The sequence below is a fragment of the Fukomys damarensis genome, unplaced genomic scaffold (assembly GCF_012274545.1).
Source record: "Fukomys damarensis isolate Sample0158 unplaced genomic scaffold, DMR_v1.0_HiC HiC_scaffold_2, whole genome shotgun sequence".
NCBI lineage: Eukaryota > Metazoa > Chordata > Mammalia > Rodentia > Bathyergidae > Fukomys > Fukomys damarensis.
In genome coordinates, this window is record NW_022900914.1 from 57,751,405 (window position 1) to 57,764,539 (window position 13,135).

At 35.8% G+C, this 13,135-nt stretch overlaps 1 pseudogene; it reads right to left on the bottom strand.

The window, feature by feature from the left end:
- Window positions 1-1,666: 1,666 nt before the first annotated feature.
- LOC104852360 lies at window positions 1,667-7,168 on the bottom strand (annotated as a pseudogene).
- Between the last annotated feature and the right edge of the window lie 5,967 nt (window positions 7,169-13,135).

Consider the following 13,135-nt stretch of genomic DNA (forward strand, 5'->3'; position numbering starts at 1 on the left):
TATACATATATATACATATATATATGTATATATATGTATATATATATTTAAACTATAGCATTGAAGAAAAGAGGGCCAGCAGCCTATCAGCCATGGGTTGGCCACACCTACCAGTCAACACACTAGCTGAAAGAGAAGAGTACAATTTTTGTATTCACTGGCCACTTCAAGAGTCCAAGAGAGTTTAAGAACCAAATGAGCAGCTTTATATTCTAATATTTAGACCTTTAAAGATTTGGAACTTCAATGATTCATGGTCAGAGACCTAGGGAGTTTCTGCCAGAAAGAAGCGCATCATTTGAGCTCCAATAAGATACTCAGATTAATTCTGAACTTTCATGGGACCTACTCAGGCACCAGGAAAGAAAAGTTATAAGATGTCCTGTCTAAGGAAACATCTGTAATATCTATACTGATCCTGCTTTTAGTCTTTTTTTCAATGTTGGAAAACATACATATATTAAAGTGTGAACATTGAGTTTGGACACTCATATACAAACAACATTCAACTTTGGTTGTAGAGTGACCCCCTACAGGAAAAGAACCTTCACTAGTTGTTAGCCATTTCTCTATTATCATGGATTGCTGCTTCTATTTTAAACTAGGAGTGGCAAAATATAGAATGTATATTTTTTTGGTCTGCCCACTAAAAATGTATATATTTTTTCTATGCCCACCATTTGATTATATACTTATATATGGTGATAACAGAATATTACTTTGGATATTTAGGGGTATTATATTTGATAATATCGTAGTAGTATTTTGGGTCTTTTTGGGTTTTTTTAAGCTTTCAGACTAATTTTGAAATTTGCAGGCTTGCAATAGAACCTCCAACATGGTGGCAAATTGTTCCTGGAGCTATTATGGAGCAAATTGTTTATTTAAAAAAAAACTTGCATGTGATAGCAATGGCCTTAAAGTATCTTTGGTCTAGGAAGAGGAGAATACCCATTACAGGACTAGCAATCTCCAAAATGCAAATTGCCATTTGAATTCTGCATGATTTCTTTTTGTCATGCTAGTGTCCTTGGGACACTTGTCTTAGCCTGGAAGTTTTGAGGTTGTAGTCTTGGACTAGTGTTACTTATACATTTTTGTTTGAAAGAGGTGGAAGACGTGGAGCTGAGATGGTTTCAAATTCAGATTTCTTAGACTTGCTTGACTAGATCTTGGCTAAAATTTTGCTGAATTACCTAATGCGATTATTGGTGACTTTTTTTTTTTCAGCTCTACTTGAGTTTATTGATACATTTTAGGGACTTCTTACAAATGGGAATCCTACTTGAAGATTATTTAGACTGTGGAGATGCTATCAAAAAAAGGACTGATCATTTTAAAAGCTGCATGGAGTTAGGAGGAGATAGATAGCCCACCAGCACAGACTGACCTCTTATTTTTTTTAGCTTGTCTGGGCAGGTATTTGAAGACAAGAAAGTTTAAAAAAAATGCATGGCACTAGTTTGATTCTTTTACAAATGGTGAGGCTCTTGAGCATTCATGGCTGTTTCGAAGTTTTCTAAGAAGGTAAGCCCATAGCTACATCCATTGAGAAGTATGGGATTGAGGAAAAGGTTGGTATTTCAAACCATTGCTGTTTTCTTGTTGCAAGCATGTGTAAGCTTCCCTTGGGATGTGTACCGCCTTGGCTCATGCCATGGACTGCTCACTCTCTGTGGGCCTCCATGTGTTGTAGCTTTGTTAATTTTCCCTGGTCACGGTCTTTGGGTTGGCAGGAAGATTGTAGTACCGGAGAAGGAATTCTTCTCCAAGTTCTTTGGGAATATTCATCATTATATACACATTTTTGTCCTTTTGATTTTTTTATGACACTTCTACAGGATTTTAAATTAATGATTAATAGTTGAATGTTTCATCTTTCTTTCTTTATTTCACCTTTAAGTTTTTATTTCATTTAATACATTTCATTCTTTTATGTATCATCATCATCTTCTAGCCCTTGACTGGAGGGGGATGACAGTTGAACACTACGAAATGACCCACATCCACTCCTTGGACACAGCAGATGCTTTAGTTTGAGTTGCTCAGTTTTTATAGTTTTGCATTCCTGGCCTATGTGCCAAAGGACCATCACATCCTGCAGCACAGTATTTTCCGGTACAACTACAAAATCTGACCCTGGAAAAAGTAGATCCCTCCAGTAGCTTTCAAAATCATCCAAATTAGCTTCTCTGTAAGGACAGTCTCTGCTCAAGTCATTTTTCATGGTGAAAACAGTGGTCAGGATGGCTAACATTTCTATCTGACTGGTCGAAGTGGTTCATATTGTGAGACTCCACATTGTCAAGAGATGCACCCTCAGACAGATCCGCAACAAGCATTAAGTCCATCATTCTTGAGGTCACATAATTCAAGATTATTCAGACATCTATGCTCTTCATTTCAGTGAACTTATACCTACCGAAGAGTAAATATTTTCAATGGGTTCCAAGCCTTCTTCCTTCTATGTATACATTCCATCAGAGCTATCTCATGGAGAGCTTTCAAATAAGGAGCTAGCCCTGTAATCCATATCTGGTTAAATTAAGTTACGATGCTCCAGAAGTATGTTTTGCAAATTCACTTCTGTCAGACACAAATATCTATCCATTCATCCATTTTATTAAAGTCCTTTTCAGTTTCCTTGGAGAAATTAAATATATCGTTTGATAGTACAATTGCATGCTTTCCTTCTTTGAGAGAAATTTCTTCTGGAGTTCTTCTAGTTCTGTTGGAGTCATCTATATGAATGAAATCATCACAAAAGTCTTCACTGAAATCATTCTTACCAGAAAATGATCATCTACCCATCACTCAGTTATCTCATTTTAGCATCATGCCTCTTGGGCTTATCATTTCTTTTTTTATAATTTACACTTTCAATTAGTTCTTGGTCTTTATTTGTAGTGCTGTCCTTAGCCAAATATTCAGTCTCTCATCTATGCACATGTCTGCAGTGTTTTTATTACTGTCAACTGTAATAGCCCAGGAAATTTAGGTCAGCTGGTTTTCAGTAGAGAGGGATGAATCAACCTATAACCAAAAGAGGAATTTACACGCAGGCCATTTGGTAAAGACAAGTTCTTTCCACTAGCAGTATAAGGTCTATTAAATACATAAGGCCTATTAAATCTATACCCAAAATGTTCATTCCCACTGAGTATTTATTACTGCTGGGAATTTCTTCTTAGCATACTTGACTGAAGAGGCACTTGAATGAGTAGCTGTTGGTTCTGATAAAGCTTTGTGAGCACTGCTGAAGGAATGTGACCTCATTATAAGTGAAGGAGGAAGGAATGAATCTCAATGGAATGTGAAAAACTGTGTGCATCATTTTCTAACAAGTAATAGATTTAGTGTTGTCTGGGGACTGTGCTAGGCTTTCCTCAGTATTGCTTCTGGGGACAGGAGCTTATTCTAGACTTTTGCATGCTACCATTTGATTGGTTGCCATAAAATCCATTCAACCATGATTTTAGAACACTGATGAAAGAAAAGGAAGTTCTTCCCAATAATGCACCTTTGGTGAATTTACCCTGATTAGATGGCCCAGAAAATGACTTGTGGTTTAATTCCTCTGTAGATGACATGAATACAGTGGATGACTTTGCTAACTTTGATGTAAATAAAGAAACACTTTCAAATCCTCCATTTATCCCATTTTTATTCAATTCCAATTGGAGCATGTTTTTTCAGGTTCAATTAATTTATCATGTGAATTTTGAGCATTATTAGGCTTTTCAGCACTTTGTACATTACTGTGGTATTTCTTTTCATTTCTCTATTTCAATGAATGGGACAGGTTTCACTGCCTGCCTTGCAAGCACAAGGTCCGGAGTTCAACCCCTGGTACTAAATAAATAAATAAGTAGGACAATGAACAATCAGAGCCATTGCTTTAGACATAATTGTTCACAGTTACTACTCTTGGCCATTCCTGATAATATTGGCATTAACTGCAGGGCTCTTACAGATTTTGCTCCACGTTTGGGGAATTTGGAACCCCCAAAAATGTCTTGATTTTTTTTTTCTTCCACAAGCTATAAGATATACCTGTTCCTAAAAGGTATTCAAATTGTATGTGTGCAGGTCACGCTGCCTCCTCATCTGTGACCTGGCTACAGGAAGCCCAGGGACCTAGATCTGAGACGGAAGGTTAGGTGAAGTCTGTGAGCTGGAATCCTGAGATCCAGCAGCAGCCAGCACTGTGCCCACAGCCTAAGAAAGCAAGGGACTCCACAGTGGATGAGTTCTCCCATATTAATATAATTATATATGCATCAAACTGCGAATGGAGTTTCAGGTGTTGTGACAAATTGTCAGGGGTATTATTATACCTATCTTTTGTCTAGTTTTTAAATTTACTGTTTATTTCTTTAGTACTTATTTTCAATATATATTTTGTAAAGTAAATGATGATAGATTATTCTTATATTTTTAGCATGGATAGATAGGATAGACATCCATCAATAGTTTTCCTAAGTGATAATACATTGTCAGTGTGTGAGTGTCTTAGCTACTATTACCCATAGATTATAGTTGATGTTATTAATCTTTCTTTTCAAAGATTCTAAATGACATTTCACAATGGCTTTAATTTGCATTAATTTGTAATACACAATAATGTTGGTTTCCTTTCATATGGTGATTTATCATTTGAGTTTCCTCTTTCGTGAAGTGTCTAGGCATTTTACTCATTGTTTTAAAAATCTGGTGTGTTACGTTACTTGTATTATGCATTTTTAAAAGTTCTCTGTGTTTTCTCAAAATGAATCATACTCATCTTGTAAATATTGTACCTGTATGTGTTAGTATTCCACTAATAATAACACCATTTAATAATAATGATAGAACCAGAGGTTTTATTATTTTACCTCTGACATTTAAGCCCATGCTTAATCTCCAGCTAAGTTTTATATAAAGTATGGGGGGTCACATAGTTGCTGTTTTGCATACACACACACATACACACACACACACACACACACACACATTGATACTCCATAGTTTCAACACTGTTGACAGATAGGTCTTGTTATTGCTGTTATTATTGGTGTTGTTATTGATACTGTTACTTAATAGGATGATATCTGAAGTGAGCTCAGCCTGAATCTTCTATGTTCAGCTCTACAGGGATGTAGTAGCTTTCTCCAGCTAACAGGTGAAGAAATACTGAAGCCTAGGATATACTGTGTTTTTAACGCCCTCTTATTTTGTCCAGTGGAAATATTTTTTCTATTTCTCTCTAATTTTCCAATGGCAAAAGGATGTATTAAATAAAAAATTATATCCAAGTAAAATATGTAAGTAGAGATGTCAATACTAGTTATTTCTTATAGTCTAGTATGTAGAATGTTTTTATCCACACAAGAAAAATTTATTCCTGGAATAAAAGTATTGCAAAACTGTCTTAAACAAAGAATCTCTTTATATTCTTTATCTTGAAATGTTGAAATGTGGCTTAACAAAATAACTGGATCTCTATTGACTTAGCTGGCACATTAGTCCATATTTCTAGTGTGATGGTTACAAAGAAAATTACTGAAAGATTTGGTTTGTCTGATTTCTATGTCTTTGAATTTCCTGTCCTTGTTGGCTGTTATCTAAAAATGACAGTGGCATTTTTTAAAATAACACAACCTGGACCATTATTATACATGAGAAAAAGGGTCTATGAACAATGTAGAAACAAAAGAAGTATATCTGAAGGGAAAAAGAATGTAGGGGTAAAAAGGAGAGTCATGTGTTGCAAACTCACTAAAATATACCCATACCAATATAAGATCCTTTCTTGAATCTACATCACACTCAAAAGCTTTTTACTTGATTGCTTTTATGATAGTGTTCAGGGATTTTTGTCCCTGCCAAATCATCAGTGTGTCATCTATTATGTTGCAAGACACTAACAATCATTGGCACTTGGCTCAGAATAATTTTATCATTTCTTTCATTGTTACACTATTAGATCAAGGACATTGTGCAAGATGGGTCTCAAGAAATACATTAGAAAAAGAGAGTCTCAGGCTTCAAGGAAGAGAATGCTACTGGAGATGGGACTATATTTTGAGATCCATAATGGGAAAAGTAAGGATAGTGAGAGCTAAGAAAATATTGCTGAAGTATTTTTCCAGGAAACACCATTTTCTCATTAAAGACTATAACATTCAGAAAAAAAAAAGAAATGTCCAGTCTTTTGTTGCTTCTTCAATACAACATTTTTGCTTTTACCAAAAATTTAATTGGCACAGTGACAGAATAAACCAAATACTTACAAGACTTTTTATATTAAAATTATAAAACATTGATGAGAGTAATTTATATTGAAAAGAACAATTTGAGGCCGGGTGTGGTGGCTCACGCCTGTACTCCCAGCACTCAGAAGGCTGAAGCAGGAGAATCACTATGAGTTTGAGACCTGCCTGGACTACATAGTGAGTGCCAGGTCAGTCTCAACTACATAGTGAGAACCTGTCTCAAAGAACTCCCCCCCAAAAAAAGATGAATACTCTATATTCATAAATTGGAAGAATTAATATTCAAATGGTCTGACCATCCAAAGCAATCTATATATTAAGTCTGACAATTATCAAAAAGTGTCATCTTCAATATAAAAACAAATAAATATGGAACCATGAAAGACTAAGTACTTAATACTTGATCAAAGAAAATAAGGCTAGAGGCATTGCACTTCCTAATTCGTGTTTCTGTGGGTGTTTGCATGTGTTTGTATGTGTTTGAGTGTGGGTGTACCAGGGATCGAACTCGGGACCTTGCATTTGCCAAGCAGGTGGCAGCACCAAGCACTTCCTAATTTAAAAGTATAATATTAATTTTAGTAATTAATTGTGTGATACTCAAAATCAAAAGATATGTAGATTAATGGAAAAAATAGAGAGCTCAGAAAAAAATACATATATATTCAACTAATCTTTGACAAGGGCACCAATAATATGAAATAAGGAAAGGTTAGCATCTTCAATAAATAGTGGAAGGAAAACCCAACATCCACATGCCACTATACAAAAATTTAACCTTATTTTACATCATTCTCAAAATGTATCTCAAAACGTGTCAAAGATGATTGTGAACATGAGGATGCACCGGGCTGCTCCATTCCTCTGCCCTTTTTCAGAGCCGGATTCCCCAGCCTGTCTCTGTGCAGGCACATAATGGCGTGGCCACTGGCCCAAACAGCTCCAGCCGGGATAGACCATAAGCTCCACTTAACTCCTCCTCAAAAAAGCCCAGGCCTTGAGCTCTCTTCGTCCCTCCTTTTCCACCACCTGAGCTTCTCAAGCCTCAGCCAAGAGTCCAGTGAGTGAAAGGCCAGCCTGCTCAGCTTTTGAGCCGGCACTGCTGCTGCAGCGGCCTGGCAAAATTCCGTTGCAAAAGCACCCTATGACAGGTGCTGAGAGCCCTCTCCTGAATAGCTGAGGATAGCAGAAGCTTGGACCAGCCTTCCAGGATAAGACCAGGGCACTGACGTTTGCTCCGGAGAAGATCAATTATATGGACATCATCATAATAAAGAGTTCCCAGAGCTATCTGGTCAGCATTAGAAAGACAGAAAAAAATGAACAAGGAAATATAAAAACTTCAAGATTAAAGAGGAAAAGTTTTTTGGCATTGATTATGGCAATTTTTTTTTCACCAAAAGTGTAGTCCAAGGCTGGGGATTTAGCTCTGTGGTTCTGGCGCCTTCTTCGCTAGCAAAAGGACCAGAGTTCAATCCATGGTACCCCCCCTCCAAAAAAAGTAGTCAAAAGCAGAAATGTGACAAAGTTCATCCATCTAAAGTTTCTGAATAAGAAGGAAAACATCAACAAAATGAAAATCAAACTATGAAATGGAAAAATGTTTGCAAATACCATATGTACTAAATATTATGTAATTGTGATTATTTAATAAGTAATATCACATAATTATGTAATAATTATATTATACAATAAGTATCTAAAATAATAAGTATCTAAATTTTTAAAAACTCATGATTGAATATCAAATAATCATGTAACCAAATTAAAAAACAGGCAAAGGACCAAAATAGACAATTCTCAAAATTAAAAATTCAAATAGCCAGTAAGTGTATGAAAATGTGTTTCATGTCTCCAATCATAAAATGCAAATCAAAATTGCAATATGGTATTACCACACAACTCCTGAGTTTTATATTATCAAAGACATGATAGACAAAATTTGTTGTCAAGTAAACGCAGAAAAGAGAACCTTCGTATACTTTCAGTGGGAATGCAGATGTACAGAGTCATGGCAGAAAACATTATAAACATTCTTCAACAAATTAAAAATTAGAGGGCCAGGGATTTAGCTCAGTGGTTCTGCCACATGCCTCCCAAGCACAAGGACCCGAGTTCAATCCCTGGTACAGAAAAAAAAATTAAGAATTAGACATCCATATGATTCAATAATCTTACTTCTGATTATATATGCAAAACAAAAGAAACCAAGATCCTAAAGAAGTACCTTCACTCCATGTTTACTGAAGTATTATTCCTAATGGCTAAATTATAGATACAAACTAAGGCTTTTTGGTGAATGAATATAAAATATTTATATGCACATAATTCATATAGGTTTAAACACAATGGAATATTATTCAGTATTGTAAAGGAAAATCCTACTATCTTCAACAACATAGATGAATACATCGGCGAGCTGTGCTGTTGGTCAGCCCAAACCCAACACCCACAATTTAAAAGATAAATGAAGAAGGGCTGGGGATTTAGCTCAGTGGTTCAGTGGCCTGCCTTGCAAGTGCAAGGACCCAAGTTCAATCCCCACTACAAAAAAAAAAATAATAATAATAAAAGATAAATGGTGTAAGAGACTGAGTTCATGGTTGTCTGGCTCCAAGTCAGGAACATCTCCACTGCACCATTAGCTTCAGTCCCCAAATTTAAGCTGCCTCTTCTCAGGGGAACAGTGCCTGGCATTCTTAGCCTTCCTTTCAAATCTAGGTGGAAGTCTCTTTGACCCCAAAATCATTTACATTTTGCAATCCTGAATAAGTAGCATCGTATTAACAATATCAATGTGTATCACCTGGTACAGCATTAGCCAAGGTCCCTTGCGTCATAGCCTTTGAATGCTTGGATGGCTAAAAGCAGTGAAATGAGTCCTACAGAACCAAATTACTAGATGACCCTTCAGAAGTGGGGGACCCAGGAGTTTTATACTTTGTACTCATATTTGTAATGGGGTTCTTGCTGGTTCCTGAGATGTCAAGTTATATTTTGTATCTTTATACAAAGTTTTTTTGTTTGGTTTTTTGAGACAGGGTTTCACTGTATAGTTGAGACTGACCTGGAACTCACTATGTAGTACAGGCAGGTCTCGAACTCACAGCGATCCTCCTGCCTCAGCCTCCCCAGTGCTGGGATTATAGGTGTGTGCCACCACGCCTGGCTGAAAAGTAGATTTTTATATACCAGCAATATTTTTTAAATGATGAATTTCATTTGAGAGGGCGGAAATAAATCCTCCAACTGTTTCATGCCAAATAGTCACGCCTATGTTTGCTTACCAAAAATAGGCACCTATTCTCTCATTTGGCTTTTGTTTATAATATTTTATTTACAAACACATTCATGAAAAAATATCTATATTTTACTATCCAGATATGTTTTCTTCCTGTCCTGCTGTTGCAGTAAGATAATTATGGTATTTCACATAGAAAGATATGGGTAGCAAGACTTCCACTGACTGCATAGCTTGCTGAAGATCGAGGTGTGGTAATCTGTGGAGGAAAGCCCTATAGTAGCTGGAACACACCATTGCTTTAAGATGCTACAAATCCAACATTAGCTCTGCCCTCCCCTCCACGCCTCTGTGGTTGCTCTCCAGAACTAGAAGGGGATAATCAATAGCAGACTTCTGAGGAAGTGAAAATATGCTTTAGCTTGTTTCACTTGTGCAGACTTTCAGAATAAGATGCCACTGTCACTGATGAGTTTCTTTTAAAGGACTGTTTTCTCCAGCGGTATTTTATAAATGGTTGTTGCATTAAAAAGTAAATGACAGTCCCCTGAAGAACACACTCCACCATGCCTTTAGTGTCTTTCCTCACACATCTGTGAAGATGAATGGACCCTAAAGAGCTTGCTGCAAACTAAGTGAGTCACATTTGTCTCCCAGAAATGTTTTATATGGTGCAAAATGTGACAAAGGCCATTACAGAGATTATATTTCCCAGCAATGAATCTGCTGTCCGTCTTCTGCTATTCTAAACATTCAGAAAATTCCTACAGAGTTACTTATGGCCCAGAAAGCAAAAAGCCACTGACTATTCCTTGAGGATAGGGCAATGCCAGTTAGTTTCTTGAATTTAAATTGGGTGTTGAAAAATAAATAAAAATAAATGGTCAAAACACTACTCAAAGTTTTCCAGAGTTTATATTGATAACCAGCTATGCGTTACTTACTATAAGTTAAAGTAACATTTGAAATTCTGAAAAATATAGATTTTTCTTTTTCCTCTAAAACAGGGTCCATCTTTACATTGTATCTGTTTATATATGTTATAATGCTCATGTTAAATCAACTAAAATCCTTCCACTCTTTCTTATAAATTTCTAAATTGAGAACATGTTCTTAGAATTGAGAGGATTATAAACTGAGATGACACAAATCCAGCCAATGGATATGTAGTCCAGTAGGTTATTTGATGACCATTTGTGCATATTAGCAGTAGATACACTCATAGAATGAAATAATTATCATGTGTCCAGGAAGTGGTGGTCTTGATACAGAGAATTTTTTAAATAATCTAAAAGCCTACAGCACGTTAGGAAAATGGAAAATGGCTTCTGCTGCCTCTAACAGCAATCTGCTTTGTTTAGTTCAAAATTAGCAGACGTTGACCGTGAAGTGGGACATTTGACCTCATCCCTATCCTTGAACACCCACTTCTTGTACACTAGAGTAGAGAGCTACAGGAAACCTTAGGTAAACTCTCTAGCTACAAGGAATTGTTATGTCAGGGTTAGAGTTAACTGTCTTGTTACTGTAATTGGTACATGGGTGATGTGAACTGAGGAAATGAAATGTAACCACCTGAATGAGATCATAGCGGCAAAAGCTATAAAAGAAGAAGCTGCAACCCAGTAGAGGGTCGATCACTGGTACTGCAAACTCTGAGTTTGCTTTCTCATGTTGTTTCTGGCTTTCATGCTGTGTTTGTGTTCCCAAACTCCTCAATTGCAAGGTACTTTCTGGATAGGTCTTTTACAGTTTTTAATTGTTTCCATGATTTTATCTTTTGCATCTTCTAGTAACAACACGGTGTACAATATCCTTTATACACAAATATCTTCTTCTCAAATCTTAGGTTTTTTTACTTTCAAGTTAGTTTGGTCTTAAATTCCTGTATTCCTAGAATAGAGCTCTATGCTATTTAGTAGTGACAAATGCTAAGTAGAATGATAGTCAAACGCACCCAAAAGTAACAAAACAACAAAAGCCACATTTTCTTAACTCTGAGCTAATTCTCTTGAAACAAATTGTCTGCACATCAGAATCACTTTAAAACTAATTGCAACTATGGCACCATCCAGCATTCGTGCTTCCATTATGTTTTTTTTTTTTCAATAAATGACTCAGTCCTAGCTCTTCATCCTGCCTTTCACTACTTATGAGAGAGAAGACAGGATGCCTGGTGGGGAACCTGATTTAACCCTTCCACTTTACAGTCATGTGAAATAAAAAAAAAGTAGTAAATAATTCCACTTTCTGTCACCAAGATGGCTAACATTCTCTAGGAATGTTCTTATAGTTAAAGAACTTGGGATATTGTCATGAGCAAAGGGAAACAAAATAGCTGAGGCTGAATATAATATAGATTTGATCTTGAGTTCTAATGAAGCCTATAGCTGCTATACATTCCTCTCTTACTGAAAAATTCAGCTTATTGATTTCATCTGAGCTCCTAGTTACTTACTGCCATGCTGTGCAGCAGCTCCTTAAAAATAATGAATAAGACTTTTTTAATGTGTCTACATTCATAAAATGTGTGTATTCATACGGTTGTGTAATATCAACATCATGTATAAATATACTTATTCATCTTCATTTTACAGTACAAGTCTTACAAATTGTAAAGGAAGGAAGTATTAATCAAACCTGGATATGAGAAAGAGCTAAAATTCTACTTTTTAACAATTAGATCAAGATCAAAGACCAGTTGACTGAATTGACTTAGAGCACCAAGGAACCTAGAAATAATGTCAAGATCTCAAGCTAACAGAGATAAGTTCATAAATCAAGGTCTTGAACATGCAAGGTTATTGTTAGAAAGAAGAATGAAAGGATCATGAAGAAAGCAAAGTAAAGATATACAAATCAGTTTGTAGCCAGAAGACCTGAAAATTGAAAATTCCTAATAGAGCCATTCGTTTTCTTCTATTATTTTCTACTTTACATGTCAATCCAGTTTTAAACAATCTGTAATATTCCCTACACAGTAGAGGAAAATAAGGCACAATTCTTCATGCATCATTTTCTTGCTATATTTAAAACACAAATGTATATTTATAATTATTTATACAACAGTAAAATATCTATCTATATTATGTAATTAAATGTGTATGGTATGTATCTATATTTTCATTATTACTGAAATTGTTGAATTGTGGAATTTTGATTCTTCTATAATGACCCCCCCCCTCCAAATACACATAGGAACCCCTGGAAATATTTGCTGACTATAACAAACTGTGCAATTTGCAACTTAACTATAAATTATCATCTATACCTAAAACCCTGCAATATCAGAATTTCCCTTCAGGAGACAAAAACTAGGAGTCCCTTCTTTCTGTAGTTTCATAAGGAAAAGTTATCTATGCTACATATTTCTCAAAGAAAGAAGATAATTTCATGGTTTTACTGAAACAATGCAAGGTGACAAAGTAGAGATTCAATCATTCGAGAATCAGGGCATGAACCTAGAGACTAAAATTCAGACATAGATGCTTTTTATTTGTAAGAAATAGAAAATTCATTATAATAATTGTCATTTTTATTTTAGAAAGGGCGCTCTGTATGACGCATTGTATTAAGGAATCCTTAATTTTCAGTCTCACAGCAGTGACAGGTAGGTACAGGATCATCTTCATTTTACTCA